This window comes from Megalopta genalis, chromosome 13 (assembly GCF_051020955.1).
Source record: "Megalopta genalis isolate 19385.01 chromosome 13, iyMegGena1_principal, whole genome shotgun sequence".
NCBI lineage: Eukaryota > Metazoa > Arthropoda > Insecta > Hymenoptera > Halictidae > Megalopta > Megalopta genalis.
In genome coordinates, this window is record NC_135025.1 from 11,520,681 (window position 1) to 11,544,586 (window position 23,906).

Sequence of the window (23,906 nt, forward strand, 5' to 3'; positions counted from 1 at the left end):
GCAGGGCTCTAATAAAGAAAGACCTCTAGGACTGCTGCTCGAACGACGCCCGCTTAGACAGGCCTGGGGAGAAATAGATTTTTGAGATAGTAAGTGGACTATAAATATTTCGATCCGCCCGCGTGATCGAGAATTTGGCAAATAAACTATCTTTTGAAACGATAGTTACATCTGGAAATAGCGTTTCAAATATATATAATCATGTGATATCGATACCCAAGTGTTGAGGTATTTAATTATGTAATTTTGCATTTAATTGTGTACTAGAATTTTGAAATATGTATAACTTTATGTTGATTACGTATAGAATTACGCGCTGCAAGTATTTAATTATGTAATATCCATATTTCAAAAGATAGTTTAATTGCCAAATTCTGTGTCGCATGAGAAGGTGAAAATGTTTATCGTCTATTTAATATCTCGAAAATCTATTCTTACCCAGTACTGATACCGAGATGAGAGAGAAGAGTCGGAATAGAAGAGCTTTTTGAACGAGAACGCGAGCTTAATAAGCACATGTCGACCGTATGCCATTTTAATCCTTAAGATATTAATGGCATCGGCGTACCAGCCTTCGAAGAATGTGCGGTCGAAGCAGAAACAGAATAATTTCGGAAGAATATATGTAATTATTATAACACGATGTTCACAAGGTACGACGCGTTCAGTCAGACCGCAGAGTATCGCGCTGGAATCTTGCGACACAATTCGATAAAAGTTTACTAAACCAACGTACCATGTCACGATTTGTCTCTGCTGACCCGATAAGCAGAATCTGCAGTCCTGCCAATGATAACTCGAACCGAAACTCGAACTTTCTGACGCTGGAATCTCTTCCTTTGTAAACCGAGTCTACAATCTATGGCCGAACTTTGTATATTAATTTCAGTTTTATCTTGTACGATGCGTGATTCGTATGGTTCTAAAACAATTTCGAATGATTCATACTCGATATTCGAATAATTTATATTCGATCAATATTCGAATAATTCATATTCGATATTCGAATAATTCATATTCGATATTCGAATAATTTATATTCGATCAATATTCGAATAATTCATATTCGATATTCGAATCATTTATATTCGATCAATATTCGAATAATTCATATTCGATCAATATTCGAATAATTCATATTCGATATTCGAATCATTTATATTCGATCAATATTCGAATAATTCATATTCGATGTTCAAATAATTTATATTCGATCAATATTCGAATAATTCATATTCGATGTTCGAATAATTTATATTCGATCAATATTCGAATAATTCATATTCGATATTCGAATCATTTATATTCGATCAATATTCGAATAATTCATATTCGATCAATATTCGAATAATTCATATTCGATATTCAAATCATTTATATTCGAATAAATAGACAGAATAATTTCGAACAGATAGAACAGATAGAACAATTTGTTCGAATAACGTCTAATCCTAATTCGAATAAGATGTTCGTCTAACTCGGAGCTCGTTCGGAAAATTACCTTCGATAAACATTGATTCGAAACGAGTCGAATAACGCCCCACTCCGTGGCACGCTGCGAGACCCGAAAGATCGGGATTTTCCAGTAACGTGAAACGCGAATTCTCCCGTTAAATGTACGATTCAGCGAAAGTATGCAAGGCGAGGGCTTTCCAGAAACTATTCTCGCAATAAAAATTGTTTTACTCATCCGGCGACGTCTGTCAAGCGCCGTTCCAGGAAAACGACGCGAATTTCTCGAGAATTCTTCTGGGCGAGTATTCTTTACGATTACCGGTTGAGGAAATCAAACGCGATTAGTTTGGCCCCTGTACTACAAGGCAAACCTGCCCGCGTCCCGCAGAGAGCTGGGCGCACTAATACGTAATGGTTACGTAAGAAGAGGGCAGGATATGCAGCACGTCCTAAATAAGAAACGGGGGAGGGAAATAGAGGAGGCTTCGTTGCGCTTCATGCGGCCGCGACGTTAACTAGACAGTGGTATTTACACTCGGCGATTGTAAATTATTCGAGCCGACGTTTGTAAATTATTCGAGCCGACGATTGTAAATTTACTCGAGCCGGCGATTATAAATTTATTCGAGCCGGCGATTATACATTTATTTGAGACGGCGGTATCGTCTACGCTGTTATTTAAAGGGTGTCCGATTTTAATGTGTAAGTGAAAATAACTCGTTATTTATACGCTGTTTGAAAAATGTTTTACACAGAAATTAAATCGTTTCCAGGGAGCTCCAAGATGACGTAATACATTCTTTTGTGAGTGGACGTGTGTGCAAGATGAACGAGGGTTTTTCTTTTTTAAACGGAATAATGTAATTTCGAATACACGTACAATTTGCATAAAAATGGTAGAACATAAAGTATTTTGTTCGTGATTTATCGATTTATTTATTTCATACTACTTTTTCGAATTATTCGAGTTATTTGAATAAAGAATTGTTCGAATTATTCGAATGAAGAATTATTCAACTAAAGAATTCATTATTCGAATAACGGAATTATTCGGCTAAAGAATTGATTATTCGAACAAAATATTATTCGACTAAAGAACGAATTATTCGAGTAAAGAATTACTCGATCAAATAGAATAATTAATGAAGAATAAAGTATTTTTCGAATAAAATATTCAATTAAATCGAATTCCATCGAACAATTAGCCTGGATAAATATTTATTCGAAATAATAATAGAATTGAAATCTCTGTCTCGAAACCATATCATTTCCGTGGAAAACATTTTTCATATACTGTGTAATTAACGAGTTATTTTCATTTCTACATTAACATCGGACTCCCATCATAATTAAGCGACGTTCGTGTAGTATTATGACGGACGACTCATTAAAATTTGATGCATACCTTTCGAAATACGTTTTCATCGCGGCTGGTTAGAACACAGTCGATGCCGGGACGCGCGCGCGCGAGAGATTCCAAAGGCGGATGATTTTTAAAACGTGAGCGAAACGGAATTTTCCGGTTCCTCATTAATTTTCGAGTATTCGGGGATCAGTTTTCCGCGCTATCTCCCGCGAAACTGGCTCCATTATTTAGAGCCGTCTCGGCGATCCGAAACCGTTCGCAGTGACACGGAGGATTTATTTAAAAATCGATTTCAACGACGATGAAAAAATTCTTCTGGAATACTTCTTGCGCCGCTTGTTCGCAGAATGATTTATTCGTTTTCGACGAGAACTATCGGCAAGCTGATCCAAATTGAATTTTTTTTCTAGACAAACTGTGTGACCTCTGACCGTGCGAATATGCGTTTGTTGAAATCATCGTGTTTTAACATTCTGTATGATTTTATCGTGAACAAACTGTTTTACTACTATGTTTATACTTCACCGAACATAATTCTAGCATTTTTTGATAGTTATGTATTTTAAAAGTGTGATATGAGATCAGGGAAAGATAAAAGGTGTTTATACATAATTTATTGTTTAATTTCTTCTATGTTAATTTTTTCAATTGCTGCATCGATACGTTTGTTAACTCTTGTAAAAATAATTTATTCGAATAAGTAATGAAGAATTATTCGGATAAATAGATAGAATAATTTATTATGAATAACGAAGAATTGTTATTCGAATAAAATATTCGACCAAAAATAATTCGTTTGAATGAAATATTCGAATAAGAAGAATTCATTCGAATAAAATATTCGACTAAGAAGAATTCATTCGAATAAAATATTCGACTGAAAAGAATTCATTCGAATAAAATATTTAAATGAAATGTACGGCTAAAAAGAACTCACTCGAACAAAAAATATTCGACTAAAAAGAATTCATTCGAATAAAATATTCGACTAGGAAGAATTCATTCGAATAAAATATTTGAATGAAATATACGGCTGAAAAGAATTCACTCGAATAAAATATTCGACTGAAAAGAATTAATTCGAATAAAATATTTGAATGAAATGTACGGTTAAAAAGAATTCACTCGAACAAAAAATATTCGACTAAAAAGAATTTATTCGAATAAAATATTCGACTACAAAGAATTAATTCGAATAAAATATTCGACTACAAAGAATTAATTCGAATAAAATATTCAACTAGGAAGAATTCATTCGAACAAAATAATTGAACGAAATATACTACTGAGTCGAATTCATTCGAAAAGTCATCTCAGATAAATATTTATTCGAAACAGAAATGCCCAATTCTGTTCGAATCGTGGTCGACGTTCCCCAACTTTGGCCTCAATTCAGTTGCTGCCGGAAGATCCTACAGAATACCTTCGTCGAAACTAAACTCTGACGTCCGTAAAAACTAGCCGTCAATTTCCAGGTAACTTTATCCCGTGTGAAATTGCAGCACGCTATTTTAACGGGCGCCTCCTCCTGTTTTCCCGTGGAAAAAAATTGTTTGCTGTTTAAAGAGACTCTCGGGTAAAATGACTCGGGTGCCGAGGGAAACCGCAGCCCGAGCCGTGATAGCCGTATCATGTTCTGATCACGAAATGTAATAATAAGACGGGCGGTGAAACGCGAACGCATCGCGTGCTCGCGATTCTCAATGCCTTAAGCGCGCGGCCCGCATTATTCCTGCCCGCGCTAGTAATTAGTCAGCCGGCACATACGTAGTACGTCGCGTTTCCTTTGAGGATCTTCAATAAGATTATCCCCGGCCGGCTGCAGCGATCGCGTCTGAAGGATATGCGCTTGTTACGTGACCGTGGCCGGACTACGTACGCGGCTGGATCAATTCATGATTATGGATTTTGGCCCGTGTCCTCCGCTAAATTAGAAACACCTACACCGACGGCAAACTGCTCTTAATTGATCGACTGGTCCCCAGCCATTTTCTTATTCGATACACACGGCACCACTATTTTCGGAAATGTAGGACGGCTCTGGATTTTCCGATCTTTCTGCGCACGGAGCTTACCGAACGTACGATTATTTATTTAATTATTTATTTTTGTGTAACGGGAAGTTGCCAATTAGTTATGAAATCAAAAGAAGAAAATGATGCAGTAGTTTACTAGTATTATTGGGTTGGCAAATCGGCAACAGTAATTGCCGATTTCAGTTATAGATGTCTCTCACTCCCACTTTTATGATATCCGTAAATGTTATATTATAAAATTATTATTATTATTATTATTATTATAGTATTTTTTATTATCCATGAATGTTAGCAACTGGACAAATTGAATGCAGCGGTCAAGGAAAAGCGATCAGAATTGGTCAATCGTAAAGGTGTCATTTTCCACCTTGACAATGCTAGGCCGCACACGTCTTTGTCCACTCGGCAAAAATTGATGGATATTGCTTGGGAATTGATGTTACACCCACCATATAGCTCTGATCTCGCGCCATCGGATTACCACTTATTTCGATCCCTGGATAACTCCCTTCGTGGTAAAACTTTTAATGACGACGACGCTGTAAAATCCCATTTAACTCAGTTTTTGGCCGAAAAGGATCAGACTTTCTACGAGCGTGGAATTTTCAAGTTGTCGGAGAGATGGCAAAAGGTCATCGAACAAAATGGAAAATACATTACAGATTAAACTTCGTTCCAAGTAAAAGAAAAATTTTTATTTCATTGAACAAATCGGCAATTACTTAGTTGCCAACCCAATATTAGCAAACTGCGGATCTTATGCATTGATACTAATGTTGACATGGTGAAATGCCAAACAAAGAAGACGGAAGAATTTGAAAATTGTTCCTGTACATTCTCCTTAATTTCTTGAAATTATTGAAAGTAGAAATTAATAAGTGCAATATTTACCGAAACGGTAACTGGCAGTAATTGGCAGTCCGATTAAGGGTTAATATGAATTTAATTAATAAAATGAAGTGTTTTGTTTGCAATTTATGTTGAACATTTTTATTTTGCATAGAGATCGACAGCCTAGCAATTATTAATTATGTTGTCCAATTTAACACTATAAGATAACATTTTCGAATAGCATGAATAATACCTTTATTACTAAATTGTAGATCTTTATGCAAAATAAAAGTTTCCTGTGTCAGTTGCAGAAAAAAGGAACTTAAATAGAAATTGATGTTTTCTCTTAATAATTTTAATAACTTGTCAACAATATACCAATAATATTGCATTCTACTGACGTTCCTTTTGTATTGAATTTCACCTACAAACTTGTACCATAAATGCACAAAATCCACGTCCAGCTTATTACGCATCAAGTGATTAATTCGGTAAACCGAGAGTTGCACTTAAAATTTATAAAAATAATTCAATTTTCCGAAAGTTTTACAAACGTGTTAAAAATCCACTTGATTCAATATTTCGCGAACAAAACGCAAGACTTCTCCGAGCGTAAGATTTCAAAACTACCAGAAAATTGTTCGAAAATTATAGAACATCGTTAAATAATATTTACTCTAAACATGCAAAAATCGTCTGAATCGTCAAAAACTCAACACGATACTTTTCGATCGATTTAATAGATAAAGGGACTGCCGGGAATATTCGACTGCGGTCTCGAAAAGAGATTTCATCCGTGAAAGAATTTGTCAAGAACCTCGAGGAGAGATTGTTGAGAATTTATTAGCCTCGAAAATCGGTAGACGAGAATAAAAGAAAGACGAAGAAACACCGCACCGCCGCCGCCGCGCGCAAATTGAAGTGTTTCCAGCGTTGCTGCACGTAGAAGATATTTAATTCCTCCGGAATTATGATGTAAGAGGTTAATTATTCAGCCGTTTAGAGTTAGCCTGGCGGAAAGCACTTCCATTGTTGAATCGTTCAAGCTTATTCCAGGAAGAGGCAAAAAATATAATCTGGCTGGCTAATTAGCAGTTTTAGGACGTGCCACATTTCCGTTTCATCGCTGAAATTGCTTCGGGGGAAATGATCGCCGGCGTTCCTCGGGATCTTGCAAATGACCGTCTTGCTGTTGGCATTTTCTTGAAGCGAGTTCTTAATTAGACTGGTGTTCGTTCGTGCTGGTTCACGTACTTGTGCACAGAGACAGAACAGACGAGACTACTTTGTTTTGGGAAATTCTACGAGTCATCCTGGTAAAACGAAAAACACACAACTCTTTGTGATACCGATAACAATAACAATAACGGTTTATCGACGAAAAAACGGCGTCTTTTCAGAAAGCGACGATTTCTCTTCGACAACGAAAACGTAATGACAACGACGACGATAGCAACGATAACGACGATAATGATGAAACAACGTACGACTTCACTCGGTCACGGCTCGGCTCAGAGTGTTCCTAAGTGCTGATTTTTCCGTTGCACGTGCCACTTCAAATCTTCAATCCTTCTCTCTCTTCACTGTATTATTTTGCTATTCTTTTCTCTTGCATACACTCTGTCTCAATCGCTGTCTTACTTTTACTCATTCTTTCTCTCTCTCTCTCTCTCTCTCTCTCTCTTTTTCTCTCAGCTACTCGCGCTCTGTCTGTCGGCTAAGCAGGACTTCGGGGAACCTAAGCAGCAAGCTCAGGTTACACGAAACTTGAAACCGTCTACGCAGTTCCAAACACTCGGCAGGCATCCGTCTCATTTTACAGGGTGTCCCAAAAATGTCTCGTAATACGGAAATGGCGGGTTCCTCGGATCATTTGAAGCAGCTTCTTCCTTTACAAAAATTTTCTCCGAGCCACCGTTAACGAGTTATTGACGAAAAACAGTGACCAATAAGAATCGAGTACGGCTGACGCGAGGCGGCCCAGCCAACCAGCGCACGAAATCCAGTTCCGCTCATTGGCTCGGTCGCCTCGCGCCAGCTGAGCTCGCTTCTCATTAGTCACTGTTTTTCGTTAATAACTCGTTAACGGTGCCTCGGAGAAAATTTTTGTAAAGGATAAAGTTGCTTCAAATCACCCGAGGAACCTGCCACTTTTGGATTGCGAGACATTTTTGGGACACCCTGTATTCAGTAATTTACGACACTCGCTCTTGATCACTCTATCCTTCACTCCCGCAAAAACTCTACACTGTGCACAATCGAATGTACCTTTGTTCTAGTTTATCAGAAAAGAATTTTCAAGTAATATTATTTATTCGAGCGTCGACAAGAAATTGTTTCATAATTTCATTCTTTACTGAAAACGAGTGGACTGCTTTATGCATTTCTAAGAAAATTGACCGTGTCAGATGCACGATATTGGAAACGTCCGAGGAATTTTTTTTCTATTTTTACGATACATTCGATATTAAAAGATACATAATCGCGGTGACTATACTTTACTGTGCATCGACTTCTGTTCTCGGACTATCTGTCAATAAATAAATACGTGCTGTGTATTCTCAAACGTGAAACTATGTGTACAGTGCTTAATAAGATTTATGTAACCAGAATATACATGATAACGTTATATATTGCTAATAAAATCCCATAGGGAATTTCACAGTTTAATAAACAAAAATAGGATATCCATAATTTTGCGGATATTTCGTGGGAATTTTCGAGAAATTTGACGCGCTTTCTAAGTTTCGTTCATAATTTGTTGATAGGAATTGTTTCAAAGTTCTAATTGCCGAGGCAGTAAGATGATCGATGCATTTATAAAGAAAAATGTGTCGGTGAAATTTCGAACAATGAAAATATCAAAAGAATTCAAGGACCCCGCGAAATACATATATTCAAATTCAGCAATCTCGAAATCATGTGAGTGCGAATTTCACAAAAATCGTATAAAGTTATGAATGAACTGCGGATTTAATGGATTCACGGCAGATAACAGCAAAATTACAATACAAAAAGAATTTAAGAATTGGCGAACACTATTACATTATTCTCAACTTATTAAAGTCGTTGAGAAAAGAAATGCATTTCTCACTGAACCTCGGTTTCTTTTAACCCCATTGCCGTACTATTTTCTTCGTAGTTACAATGATTAAAAATTTTTCGATTGTAATAATTTCTGAGAAGAAAAAGAAAGAAGAAAGAAATTTATATTTATCGTGTGTCTACATTTACTTAAATGTTTAAATATTGATGACAAGAAATCAGAATTTTATTCAGACTAAAAAAAAACGGAATGAAATTCATACTTAACAGGTAATAACCTGTTAGTAATAACCTGTCTAGTAATAACTAGAAAAATCTCCATCACGTGTCAGGCACGTTAAAGTATGGCCAGGGGTTAATTCGCGTTAACAATGTTCAATTTGCATAATCTAGTTATGGATTCCGACGAATGGCGAGTGCACATCAATCCGAAGCAATCATATTTACGTGTAGATTCCTGCTCGGTCACGTCTCGAAAGTCTATTCGGCTTGATGAAACATCCCGATGATTTATTGCAGCTACGTGTTATTCCGAGCGAACGAGTACGAGCCTTGGCAAAAATGCATTCCGTTTCGATTGTCGTTACTGTTCGATCAATTATTTTCAGTTATTTTCGCGCGCCGACTATAAAGAGAAAAAAAGGAGTTCGCGGACGAGCAAGATCCGAGCGGCGCGGCGTGTTCTTCGCGCGTGCAAAAATCCACCATTAAACGGCCGGAGAATATTAAAAAGTTCCTGTTATGAACCGCGCGCATCAAATTGCTTTTAACGTTTGTTCCCGAGGCTATCCCGGCCCCCGCTCCCTCCCGGAGAAGTCGAACGGGGATCCCTTCCCGCTCGAACGTTCTAATGGACGTTCCTGCCGCGGCTAACTGAATCATAACACGAGATGGCGGAAGAATTACAATCAGGCCGGCGTCAAAGGATTCCACGTAAAACTCGAGACGAGAGAGCGAGTTACTACGATCTCGGGGGAATCGAACGCCCGGTTTCCGCGAGTTCTCCGACGTGAAACGTGGACTTTCCAACCGTACACAAGCTTCGGTAATTGCGTGAAATTTTGCACCGGACTGCGGATTTCATGCGTTCGTCGCAAATGTTGATAATATTAATAATATTTCTGTTTAATCTTTGCATTATTTTATCAATTTGTTCTATTAGAAATTAATAGTGCCCACGTTTATATACAGGGTGTCCCAAAAATGTCTCGCAATCCGAAAGTAGAAGATTCCTGAGGTCATTTGAAGCAACTTTTTCCTTAGCGAAAATGCAATCCGCGGCTTCGTTAACGAGTTATTAACGAAAAATCGTGACCAATCAGAGGCGAGATCATTTGGCGCGAGTCGGCCGAGCCAATGAGCGGAACTGGGATCCGTGCATTCGTTCGCTGGGCCGCCGCGCGCCAGCAGAGCTCACCTCTTATTGGTCAGTGTTTTTCATTAATAACTCGTTAACGGTGCCTCGGAGAAAATTTTCGCAAAGGAAAAAGTTGCTTTAAATGATCTCAGGAATCTCCTATTTCCGGATTGCGAGACATTTTCGGGACATCCTGCAGATTGAAATAAATGAAAATAAAATAAAAACAGAAAGATAAATCGTAAGGCAAGATGGTTGAAAAGGCTGTGTATATACTTTGATATTTTGTATTTAATGATACATTTTATAAAATTGTTTTGTTTAAACGGAGTCCGAAGAAAAGCAAACATGTACGGTATAATTACAGTATTATTAAATTATAGATTTTACAAAAGCGTCGTGTTTAAACAAAATACAAATAAAATCGAACGCGTACAGTACAATTTGAGTTTCTTTGTGCTTCGTTTAAACACGACGCTTTTATACAATATATAATTTAGTAATACTGTAATTATACCGTACATGTTTGATTTTCTTCGGATTCCGTTTAAACAAAACAATTTTATAAATTCATAATATCATTAAATTCTTAATATTTTGCTTAAACACAATGCTTTTATAAAATCTATGATTTAATAATACTGTAACTAATTATAGATTTTACAAAAGCGTTGTGTTTTTAAACAAAATACTAAGAAAATCAAACGTGTATATATAATTACAATACAACTATACAGGGTGTCCCAAAAATGTCTCGCAATCTGAAAGTGACGGACTCCTCAGGTCATTTGAAGCAACTTTTTCCTTTACAAAAATTTTCTCCGAGGCACCGTTAACGAGTTATTAACGAAAAACCGTGACCAATGAGAGACGAGCTCAGCTGGCGCGAGGCGACCGAGCCAATGAGCGGACCTGGGTTTCGTGCGCTGGTTGGCTAGGCCGCCTCGCGATAGCCGCACTCGATTCTTATTGGTCACTGTTTTTCGTTAATAACTCGTTAACGGTGCCTCGGAGAACATTTTTGTAAAGGAAGAAGTTGTTTCAAATGACCCGAGGAACCCGCCATTTCCGGATTACGAGACATTTTTGGGACACCCTGTATATAATATATTTGTATAATATATTTGATAAAAGCGTTGTATCTATATATATAGACAAAATACGAAGACAATTAAACACGTACAGTACAATTACAGTAACTTGCACACTCTCCAAAAAGATTGCACCAGCTATGTAACCGGTTAAAATCGGTAAATCGAGTTCAGCGAGCGTACCTCGCGCCGGAGCCGGTTCGTCACACAGTAGACACGCGTTACCAACACCAGCAAAATGGAACACGCGACATACACGGAGCTCTTATTGTTAGAAAGGGTCACTTTCCGAAGGTGTCGCGAGCCCGAAAGGCGTTAATTGCGTTGGCATCCGGCCAAGTGCTTCGAGATCAATTATATTTGAACAGCGTAACATATTTCGCTAACAGTTTCTTGATGCGGCACGTTCGCCGACGAGAGACACTAAGACTCTCGCACAAACACTAACACTCTTTCCTGTGTGACGAACTTCCATTCTCTCGCAACGAAAATTGCCAGCATTTTCTACATTGTTACTGTGAGATCAAAGAGATTAATACTGAACGTGCCACTGGCGGTCAAACGACCGGTATGTCACATCTGTTAATTAAAACAGTTAAGTGCTAAAAGTCGCTGTACATATTTTGTTACGAAATCGAAGTAACTTAATTAGCGATACTGAAACTAGAAAGTAAAAATTTATCGCAGCGGCTGGTATTTTAACTATTTTTGTATTCGAAATGTCCTAGTAAAATTCAGTTCGTTCGAATATTCAGTTTCGTCACATATTATTGTATTATTATAATTATTATTACTATTACTATTATATATACCATTATTATTATTATTATTATTATTATTATTATTACTGTTACTATACATATATTGTATGTACTATGATTACTATCACTATTATTATTACTTATTTATTTAGCATTATATAATTACATTATATTATTTAGCCTTAACATCATGAACACAAACAGTAACATTATTCTGCAATATTAAGTTGTCGCAACAGTTTCAATCATAACACGCGTACACAACACACACGAACTCCGCAATAATATTAAAAAGAAATTGCCCGTTTAAAAGTGACTTTAAACGTTGCAAAATGGATTTTCAAAATTCAGACTGCGCGCATTGGTCGAAAGCGAAACAAGTGTTTGCGGTGAGCCTAACATTCTTGCTGGTCTTCTCGCAAGCATGATCGGCGGCCATGTGGCGATCCAAAAAAATGCAGTCCGCGAATACCTGCGGGCACACCACCTGTGGTACACGCGGCACTTAACGCGTTGGAGTCCGACGACCGGTGTCAAGCGCGTGGAATGTCCGGACATATGTACGTTCGGATCCCGACGTTGGGTGACAATGGGGACCCGAGGATTTCCTGTGGTCTAGGTGAAGGGTCGCGAACTATGCGGCTCTTTCTTTTGCTTTCCTGCTCCGCCGAGACATAAGAGAACAAGCTACTTCACAGCTGCCCGACTCCACCGACCTATCGATCTTTCCCGTTATACTTCTCTGCGTTCCTTTCTGTCAAGCGTCGCCAGTTACGGGTAAACAATCCTGCTGACGCGTTCACTGCCGCGTTGACATTATTATTAATATTACTGTTATTATTATTTTTTTTATCATTATTATTATCATTTTATTATTATTATTTATTTTTTTCGTATTTACTGGAGTCACTTTATGGAATCGCTTTACATATAGAGTAACAAATATGTTTGTAATCTTGGAGAACTTTTTAAAAGACACTCTTGTATGGAAATTTTGCAGTTTTGTTCTACGAATTTGTGGCAGTCTTTATAAAATACTTTAACATCATCATCATTATTATTATTATTATTATTATTATTATTATTATTATTGTTACTATTGCCATTTAAATTTACAATAATAATTTATTATAATTAAATTTTATATTAAAAATTTATTATATCTTAAATTATTTATTATAGTATTAAAAATCTTTTAGAATTTCTATTAAAAATCTGTTAAAATATATTTAAATTTCTGTTGAAATTTCTTTGAAAATCTGTTATAATTTAAATTCCCATAAAAATCTATTATAATTTGAATTCCTATATATAAAAATCTGTTATAAAACTCTTCACAAAAATCTTTATAAAACACTTTAACATTATTGTTATTATTACTACAGTTCAAATTTACAAGAACGATTCAAATTTTATATTAAAAATTTATTATAATTTAAATTCGTATTAAAAATCTATTAAAATTTTAGTTTCCATTTAAATTTCTTCGGAAATCTATTATAATCTAAATTTCCATAAAAATCTGTTATAATTTGAATTCCTATAAAAATCTGTTGTAATTTAAATTTCTATTAAAAATCTTTAACAATTTAAATTTCTATTAAAAATCTTCAAGAATTTAAATTTCTATGAAAAATCTTTAAGTATTATATTTAAATTCATAGTAAGATTCATTATAATCATAATTATAATTTTTGCAAAATCGCGTATGAAAAATTAGAATTTGCATAATGACCTTACAACGAACATTACAAATTTTCCAGGCAGATTGAGTTTTCTTAAAATCATTGAAAGCCCAGAAGTTCCTTTGATGCGACTAACGTCGGTAGTCTAGGTTACTTGTTTTTTTTTGGTATCTTTTTCTTCGACATTCGACAGGGGTTGCCTGTCCCTGGTGGTACATCCGCGCGAATATAAGAGAGTCTAGGGTTTACGAAAACTTTAATGCGGCCTCGACGCGACACGACGCGGAGAAAAAGTTTCTGGCATTATTTCGTTCTTCGGGAAATGCGCGCGCACGACGAATAGATAAGAAGATCAATCGATGAGCATCGTACTTCGAAAAAGCTTTCTTCTGTCGGTTAACAGGGAAATACATCACGAAGCTGTCTCGTCTATTTACAGTAATGTCTTCCTAAGTGACGCTCACATTGTGCATAAAAATGGACAATTTGGTAAGAAGAGATACGATTATTCGAGCCTTGTAGCTCGTTTTTTATAGTTGTTGACAATTCGTAACTATAAAAACGAACCGCAAATTCACAAATTTGGAAAGAGGGGATATGATTATTCGAGCCTTGTAGCTCGTTTTTTACAGTTGTTGACAATTCGTAACTATAAAAACGAATCGCAAATTCCCAAATTTGGGAAGAGAAGATATGATTATTCGAGCCTTGTAGCTCGTTTTTTATAGTTGTTGACAATTCGTAACTATAAAAACGAACCGCAAATTCCCAAATTTGGGAAGAGAAGATATGATTATTCGAGCCGTGTAGCTCGTTTTTTATAGTTGTTGACAATTCGTAGCTATAAAAACGAATCGCAAGGCTCGAATAATCGTATCTCCTCTTCCCAAATTGTCCATTTTTATGGACAATCTGAGCGTCAATTAGAGAGACTGCTGTTACAATTGTTCTGTGATCGTTCTCTGGTAGTTCGAGGTGCGACATTTAATATTTAATATGCAATATTATTTAATTGTGTCTGGGGAGGGGGGAGGCGACAACTTCTGGAAAAACGTCGAAACATTCATCGGTGTGAATAATTATAAACTCGAAGTAACTGTTGCATTTTTAATGATATTTAAACGGAAACTTCTTCTAACGAACTTATTTGGACAAAGTATCTTTTACATTGTTACTGATATTTAAATGAAAACTTCTTTCAACGAACTTATTTGGACAAAATAACATTTACATTGTTACTGATATTTAAACGGACATATAAGAAAATATCATATTTGTATATTTTTATATTAGAATTAATAGAAAATAGAAATATACAAATACGAAATTGTGTCAAGTTTTCGTTTAGGTACCAATAACAATGTAAAAAGTTATTTTGAATCTACAATTACTAAACTGCGGAAAATAATTTGACAATATCTTTAAATTCTTTCAATGTCCTCCTAGTTTTGTATTTGACCTATGAATGGATGAGAAAAACGGGTAGGTAAAATTGCAAACGTTGAAAAGATAAAAAAAATAAAAATTGTTGATATACTAGTTTCAACATATCAAAATTATATTGCAGACGAAATTATACTTTACTCGTTTTATGCCTACTGCAATTGATACAGAAAATTTTTATTTTGCGTAAAAATCAACAGTTTAAAAATTATGCACACGATTGTATTTTTATTTGGGGAACTAGATTATTATGAACAACACATTAAAAAGATTTCATCTGGCAGGTGTAGATTTTCAAAAATTATAAAATTATCGCCGGTAGATAATGTACTATTTAATGCAATATCAAATATCAAATAAATCACTAATCTCCCAAATCTCCTAATTTCTAGGAAATTATGAGTGCTGATATTTTATTACTCCAGTTATTTACTAAATGAGAGTATTATTATAATTTAACGGATATAATTATCATTGTACCGATAAATTAATTTATTTACGTAACGTAATATCACAAAAATGTTAATCTTATAAACAAATGTTCAACAAAGATCGAAGAACGCGATTATCATCACAAATTCCGCGCAAACAATTCAATTCAAGTCGAGATGTTTTTGCACCGAGAGCCTCAACTAAGAAAAATACGGTTCGATCTTCAGCAGTTTAAATAATCGACCAACTTCTTCGTAACTCCGGGGACCGTTATTTTTCACTCCGACACAATAGATTCCCGGTAATTTCCGAAAATTGATTTTTATCTGACCCAGTTCTCGATCTCCGTCGCGGAACGATAAAAACTCGAGAACTTTTTCGGCGACAAATAACTGGAAAACAAGGAATTCCGTTCGGAATTCCTTTTTTCTTCAATGTTTTTATTTAATGGCGCATCTGCTTAATAGCAATTAACGACCATGCGTGGGTTCAAAATTATTGGGTTGCACGTAGATGTAATATATACAGTAGTTTTTACATTAAATTATCTGTACTAAACACTACGGCTTCAACATTATCATCTTAATCCAGATTCCTTAAGTTACTATACAATTTCGCTAAACAATTTGCTTTCTTCTAAATATGACTTATCTTCTACTAGAATGTGTTTAATTATAAGCTCAATGTCTTCAATAATTATTAGCTCAAGCTCTTAATCTGGATTCCTTAAGTTACTACACAATTTCGCTGAACAATTTGCTTTCTTCTACTAGAATGTGTTTAATATGAATTATTACCCACTAGAATGTGGGTAATAATAATAAATTTGTTTAATTAATGTGTTTAATTAGAAGCTCACTGTAACAGTTAATACGAAGAGGTTTATCTGTTCAGAGAATATGCACTGGTGGATTATTTTAGTGTGCCCAATCCTTGGTCGAGATAGCACAATTTGTATTTCCTTCTTGTTAAATATACTGTGGAGTTGGTAGAGAATATACGGGGCGTCCCAAAATTATGTTATTTCCAGGAAACGAGGGGTTTCTGAGGTCAACTGAAGTCACTTTTTCCTTAGCGAAAACGCACTGCTGACGCGAGCCAACGAGCGGTCGAAGCCCACTTCTGCTGATTGGCTCGGCCGCCTCGCGCCAGCTGATCTCGCCTCTCATTGGTCAGGTTGGTTTATCGTTAATAACTCGTAAACAAAGCCGCGGATTGCATTTTCGCTAAGGAAAAAGTTACTTCAAATCACCTCAAGAACCCTTTATTTCCCGATTACGAGTGACTTTAGGGACACCCTGTATAACTCGTTCCGCAAATCACCGACTAGAAAGTTGGAATTGCAGGGATTTCTTATTTGCTTGATTATGTCGGTAGGAATCCGGAATTTGTTCGTTCCACTCGAAAGATTAAGAGGTCGAACAGCTCGTTAAGAACAAGATTATCACGTCGTACTGACGGATCACCGGGGGACTCGGAATCACCACTCGAATTTCGAGACCTCGCCGTTGGCACCTTATCGCTTTATCGCTGAAAGTATCTCGATTTCCTTGAGAGGGGATTGTAGGGCAAGGATCGGTCATTTATTAAGCCTTTTAACCGTGGAACGGGGGCCGGGATCCGCTCATTTTGTCGCCTTTTGTGCTCGCTTCCACATGTCCCGGATCGATCTCGGGAGAAGAAGAACGTTTGAAAAGCACCGTCGTCGTCGACGTCCGCGCCTTTACGATCCCCTCGTTCGCTTTTACGTGCCCGAAATACGAAAGGACAGGCGTAGAAAAGTGTACTGATTTTCGCGAGACCGGCCCGAATTTCGGAGGCGAGGAATCGGCATCGTTCGCCGATCGGACCGCCTTTCCTTTCCGCTCCGAGCACGGGAGAATCCGCGCGCACGCCGAACAAAACGCGGAAACGTGACATGGTTCCCTTTTTTTCCCCCCTCGGTATATCGAACGTTCGTGGAACCGCGGGAATGCAACAAAATACGATATATACGCGGCGCAACGCGAAATAGGAAACGGAACGCTGCGGGGATCCGCATAAAATATAAATGTACCCGGTTTCGTTGCATTTAGAATTGTACTTGAGAAATTACAATGTGCTATGCACGATGCAAAATTGGGCCGAAAACATAGCTGGAATTCACACAGAATGTAAATGTCTAGGTTTGTTGTATTTCGGATTTTATACGAACAAATACGATGTACTTTGTACAAAAGATGAAATCGGAGATAAGATTGCTGGAACCTGGAGAAAATATAAATGTTTCTAATTTTGTTGCATTTTGGATTTTAGTTGAAGAAATATAATACAGTATGCAGAATGTATATGATAGGAAATAGAACGTAGGTAGAATTCACAAGGAATGTGAATGTTGATTTTGTTGCACTTTGGATTTTATGTTTAGTTTTGTTGGATTTTGGATTTGACTTGAAGAAATACAATATACAGGGTGTCCCAGGTTTTAACCCTTTGCACTCGAAGTTTTTTTTGAGTCATATTACCAGCAACTCGAAGCCATTTTAGTGAAAAGATCATATTCACATGTAAGTTCATGATATAAGCATTAAAAGAAAAGTCATCGTTGTATGTTATTATTTTTTTAATTGTTTATGGATACAAACGTCATTTGTCACCAACAGCGAAACATCCTATAACTAATTTTTACGATTTGTTTTTGTTCTTATGTTAAAAACTAAAAATTATTTGCATTGTCTCCGTAGCGGAGCCCTCGAGTTTGAAGACAAATTTTAAATGGCTCCGCTCCGGAGCCCTCGAGTGCAAAGGGTTAATGTTCAAACTTTGTCAGTGTATTCTATGGCACAAAGTAAGAAAAAAATATTATGTAAACATAGGTCATATAGAGCTTTATTAAGAAGTTATAACAAAAATTCCGAATAGGAATAGTAATCAACTTGCTGTTACTGCGAGCATTGGCTTGAATAGATCAGCACATGCCGTGTGTTTATGTAAGCTGTGTTTGTTAATACATTTCGAAATATCTACCGTTGTTGACAATACATGATTGACATCGATCGAAGATCCAATTTATGACCGTGCGAATTTCGTTTCTATCCCCTTTCATTTCATTGAACGCATTATTAATCCTATTCTGAATTTTTGTTATAACTTCTTAATATAGCTCTATATGACCTATGTTTGCATAACATATTTTTCTTACTTTATGCCATAGAATGTACTGACAAAGTTTAAACATTCAAACCTGGGACGCTCTGTATATACCCTGTACAAGATGAAGAAATAAATAAGATTATTTGAAATATGAGCAAAATATGAATTATTAATTTTTCTGGAATTAGTATTTTACTTGAAGAAATATAATATAGATCTGTCCAAAATATAAATTATAAGGTTGCATTCGATTTGGTGTCTTACTTCAAAGAAATACAATTCACTCGACGTAAAATAATGTCAAAGAAATGAAATAGCCGAGGTCCGTGCAAAATATAAATTATAAAATTGCAACCAACTCTCTTCAAAAAGACGCAGTGTGTGTTACACGAAATAAAATCCCGGAAGAAACTAGTCGAGAGAGAGAGAGAGAGAGAGAGAGAGAAATTCGCACAAATTAAAAATTATAAAATTCTATTTAATTTAATACTTTACTTTAGAGAAATACAATATGTTCTGCACAAAATAAAATCAGAGGAGAAAAGAGTAATTAAAATTCAGACAAAATGAAAATGGTAAACTTCTGTTTCGTTTAATATTTTACTTTGGAGGAGTACAACATGTTCTCTACAAAATAAAATACGAGCAAGAAAACAGCTAAAATCCACACAAAATGTAGATCATAAAACTGCATAGAATTTAGTATTTCAGTTCAAAAAAATACAATCTGTCTTATTAGGAACTGATCCTAAAGCCGCACCCTTGCGCCATCTACTCCTTTTCTATTCGTACTGTAACATAACCTCTTCTTTCGGTATACGCGTCCAAGTGTTACGCGCACGTGTCTGTAATAAACAAGATTTATGTAATCGAAAAACTGTGTTGTGAGATTTTAACTATTTTCTGAGAAAGGAAATGGTTAAAATCCACACAAAATGAAAATTATAAAGTTGCATTTGATTATTAAATCATTAAAATATTAATAATCGGTAAAATATTAATTTTACCTTAGGGAAGTACGATATGTTCTGCACGAAATAAGATAAATAAGAATAATAATAATAAGAAGAAAATGGTTAAATACCGGCAGATTCGCGGAGTCGCCAAAACCGTGGGCCGTAACTGCACTTTTTAGTCAAATTACCCTAACTAGCATTTCTGAATTATAATAAAATATTAATGAAATTATCTTGAAATAAGCGAAAACAAATAAGTGGACTTACATTTGGAACTCCACGAAGTAGAAGATAGAATATTCTAGCTTCGCCAAAAAGGTAAAAGGCGTGCGACGTTCCAAATATTTCAAAATATCCTGAAAACTGGTAAATTAGTAGACAGAACGTTTTAACTAAGGACGACAGCGCAAACACGATAAAGTTACTCGGTCGTCGAATAATTTCGCTGATACCCTCGCTTCGCCTGGTCTCGTCTCGCTTGTCACGTTTCCGTCATTTTCGTGGATAGTCCCGCACGCTATAGATATACGTATAGTCCACACACTGTCGCGGTAGAGCGCGCCACCGAGCCTCGACGACGACGGCGGTTAATAATACATGCGGAATGATTGGACGTGGCTCGGTTTCCTAAGGATTCGCGGTGATCGTTCAGCCTCGGAAATTCCGCACGCGAAACGGATCGCTTTACCGCCGGCGACCGAGTGAAAGTTCCCTGAAAAATTTAGAAACGTCCTGTACACTGGTAATAGAGTTTCATAACCTACTTTGTTTCGTCCATCGTGCCGTGAGTCGGCGTTTATGCGGCTTTTCAGCTCCCGCGGGAGAGGATGTGCCCACGAGTAGCGTTACTTCGCATAATTTTTAATCCGTTTACTGGGCTCGCCGGCCAGTTAACTCGCCTTTCGGGAACTTTTCATTTTCTTTTTGATTTAATCATGCTCGCGACCTCGCGGGGCTGTAAACTGTCTGCGTTGGTCTCGGCAGAATTTTTAACATAATTCTGGAAATTATTCCGGCATTTCACGATAGTTATAGCGTTTTTTAAATCGCGTCACGTGCAGATTTAATAAACTCTCGATTAAATCGATATATTTTTGCAAAATCACGTATGTAAGATGTCTGTAAGTGTATAACAGAAGTATTCCAGTTTTGTTTATTTATTTAGTATTTAATGGGTACAGCACTTTTTAATTTCTCGATAGGGAATTAAATTACAATGATTTTTAAATTGAAATTTATTAAATTATAATGATTTATAAATAGAACGTTACTAAATTGCAATGATTTTTAAATAAAAATTTACTAAATTACAATGACTTTTAAATAGAAGTTTACTAAATTACAATGATTTTTATATAGAAGTTTACTAAATCACAATGACTTTTAAGTAGAAATTGACAAAATTACATTGATGTTTAAATAGAAATTTACTAAATTACATTGACTTTTAAATGGAAATTTACTAAATTACATTCATTTTTGAATAGAAATTTACTAAATTACATTGATTTTTTGATGGAAATTTACTAAATTACATTGATTTTTAAATAGAAATTTACTAAATTACAATGATTTTTATATAGAAGTTTACTAAATTATAATGACTTTTAAGTAGAAATTTACTAAATTACATTGATTTTTTAATGGAAATTTACTAAATTACATTGACTTTTAAATAGAAATTTACTAAATTACAATGACTTTTAAATAGAAATTTACAAAATTACATTAATTTTTGAATAGAAATTTACTAAATTACATTGATTTTTAAATAGAAATTTACTAAATTACAATGACTTTTAAATGCAAATTTAAATTAGAATTCCAACTGCTTGAAATAAATTTCGCCACGATCTGACTAAAAAACGGGACTTACGCCACTTGTCGATTAACAGGCTCAATCACAGTTGCGTGAATATTAGCAAAAACGTTGTAGAACGATTCGCGAAGAATGATGCAGAACGATTCTCAAAGAAGGGAAAAATTAGCGAACGAATCGAACGAGACCATTGCCAAGTATCTTCATTTCGTTGTCCTATCTCGCGAGAGTAACGCGTGACCCGACATTGACACTGTCACGGACTGGCTCTTTGTCCGAGTCCGAAATTTGGCCACGTATCTCCGATCAATCTAATGGCACTATTCCAGTTGCTTCCGTTTGGTTTGGAATTATTCCAACTAATCCATAAAGTGGCTCGACGTCGGCGATCAAACTTCGCGAATATATTTCGCTTATCGGCCAGCTAAGAAAGAAGCTTCATGCGTGCGCGTGTTTGCCGTACGAACTACAGTCGTGTCTCCCTAACTGACGCTCAGATTGTGCACAAGAATGGACAATTTGGGAAGAGGAGATACGATTGTTCGAGCTTTGCGGATCGTTTTTGTAATTGAGCTGTTTATTTTGAAAGTGGCATAAGTCACTTTACCGTAATGAAAAGTGGTGATTTTTTAATGTTTATACGAAATTATGTATACTGAGAAAAATATCAGTATCCTGAGATAACAAATACAAGTAAATCTACTCGAAAGTTAGCATCCATATTTTTAAACGCGTTAAAACGCAAACCCTTAAATATATCGACTTAAAAACAAAGTGACTTGTGCCACTTTTAAAATAAACAGCTCAATTGTTGACAATTCGTAACTATAAAGACAAACCGCAAGGTTCGAATAATCGTATTTCCTCTTCCCAAATTGCTCATTTTTGTGGACAATCCGAGCGACAATTAGAGAGACATTACTGTACTACGAACATCATGATCCAGAAATTCGCCGCGGTATCGTCGCGTATCGGCCACTAGCCATTTACTGTTATTTCAAATATTAAACACGGCCGGACAGACGCGGCGATCAAACATCGTTGGCGCGCTTCTCCGTTCGTTAACGTTTATACAGGGTGTCCCAAAATTATGGTACATCCAGGAAATGAGAGGTTCCTGAGGTTATTTGAAGTAACTTTTTCCTCAGCGAAAATGCAATCCGCGGCTTCGTTTACGAGTTATTAACGAAAAACACTGACCAATGAGAGGCGAGCTTGGCTGGCGCGCGGCGGTCGAGCCAACGAGCGCACGGAGCTCGGTTCCGCTCATTGGCTCGGTCGCCTAGCGCCAAGCGAACTCGCCCCTCATTGGTCAGTGTTTTTCACGAATAATTCGTTAACGATGCCTCGGAGAAAATTTTTGCAAAGGAAAAAGTTGCTTCAAATCACCCCAGGAATCTCTCATTTCTCGGAAATACCATTATTTTGGGACACCCTCTATAATATTTTTCATCCGTCCGCACGCATCGCCGACGAAGTTTTAATCGTTCAATATTAGAACGGCATCGAGTTTTTCATACGACCGTGTGCGACACGGCTCGCCAATGTATGTATGAATAAATTGGGCGAATCCTCGTTCCGACGAATTTTATCATTTTATTACACCGTGTAATTTTCCACCGTTCGATCCACCAAATGGAAGTTCGTCGAATATGCTGGAGGCAACGCCCGGTTTACGCGTTCAAATATTTTTCACTCGCCGTTGGTGAAATTATAGAGACGCATTTACTAGGAATTTATTCAACGAAAGCTGTAGGCGATATTTCTGAAATGTCGGGGATTTTATTTAAGAACGTACGATTAAAGTGCAAATGCGATACAAGTGTAAAAATCGTGAACAACTACGTGGCACACAAGAAGACACAAAGTCAATGAGAAACGAAAAGAGAGATTCGTTTGCTCTCTCTCTCTCTCTCTCTCTCTCTCTCTCTCTCTCTCTCTCCAGAGTGTTCCAAAAGTCACTCGAAATCGGGAAATGAGAAGTTCCTGAAGTTACTTCGGATGACTTCAGGAACTCTTTATTTCTTGATTTTGAGTTATTTTTGGGACATCCTGTATATTCATAAACAATACTTCGATACATCAGCTCGATCGTATGCAACAAAAATGCATTAAAAATGTTTCTTAATTCGTAGCAGCTAGAATTGTATAATTTGATAAAGGCGAGTCTTGCACAGCGCATCCGCGATGCGCAGATCGAAAAAATTGGATTTTTAACTTTTTTCTTATTGTTTCCATTCCAAAAATATCTAAAAAGAGGTCAGTAATATTATTATTGATCTAATTATTATTAATTATTGTTATTATTTATTATTATTATTAATCATTGTTATTTATTATTACGTATTATTATTGATTTTTATCGACTGCGACTTCATGTTGTACATATTTAATTCAGTCTCGTGAATTATACAACAATTAATAGTTATACACATTCAACAATTCTTTAAATAAAAACAAATTTGGCAATGTACAAATTATTTTCATATTATCGTGC

At 36.2% G+C, this 23,906-nt stretch overlaps 1 protein-coding gene and 1 long non-coding RNA gene across 10 annotated transcripts in view; one reads left to right on the forward strand and one right to left on the reverse strand.

The window, feature by feature from the left end:
• CASK (peripheral plasma membrane protein CASK) overlaps positions 1-23,906 on the forward strand; it is a 599,783-nt gene that overhangs the window by 226,692 nt on the left and 349,185 nt on the right. The window lies entirely within an intron of this gene.
• On the reverse strand, positions 19,202-20,538 carry LOC117224900 (uncharacterized). Its single transcript, XR_004491360.2, has 2 exons — positions 19,858-20,538; positions 19,202-19,479 (listed from the first exon to the last, which is right to left on the reverse strand). It is a non-coding gene; the product is annotated as an uncharacterized LOC117224900 (long non-coding RNA).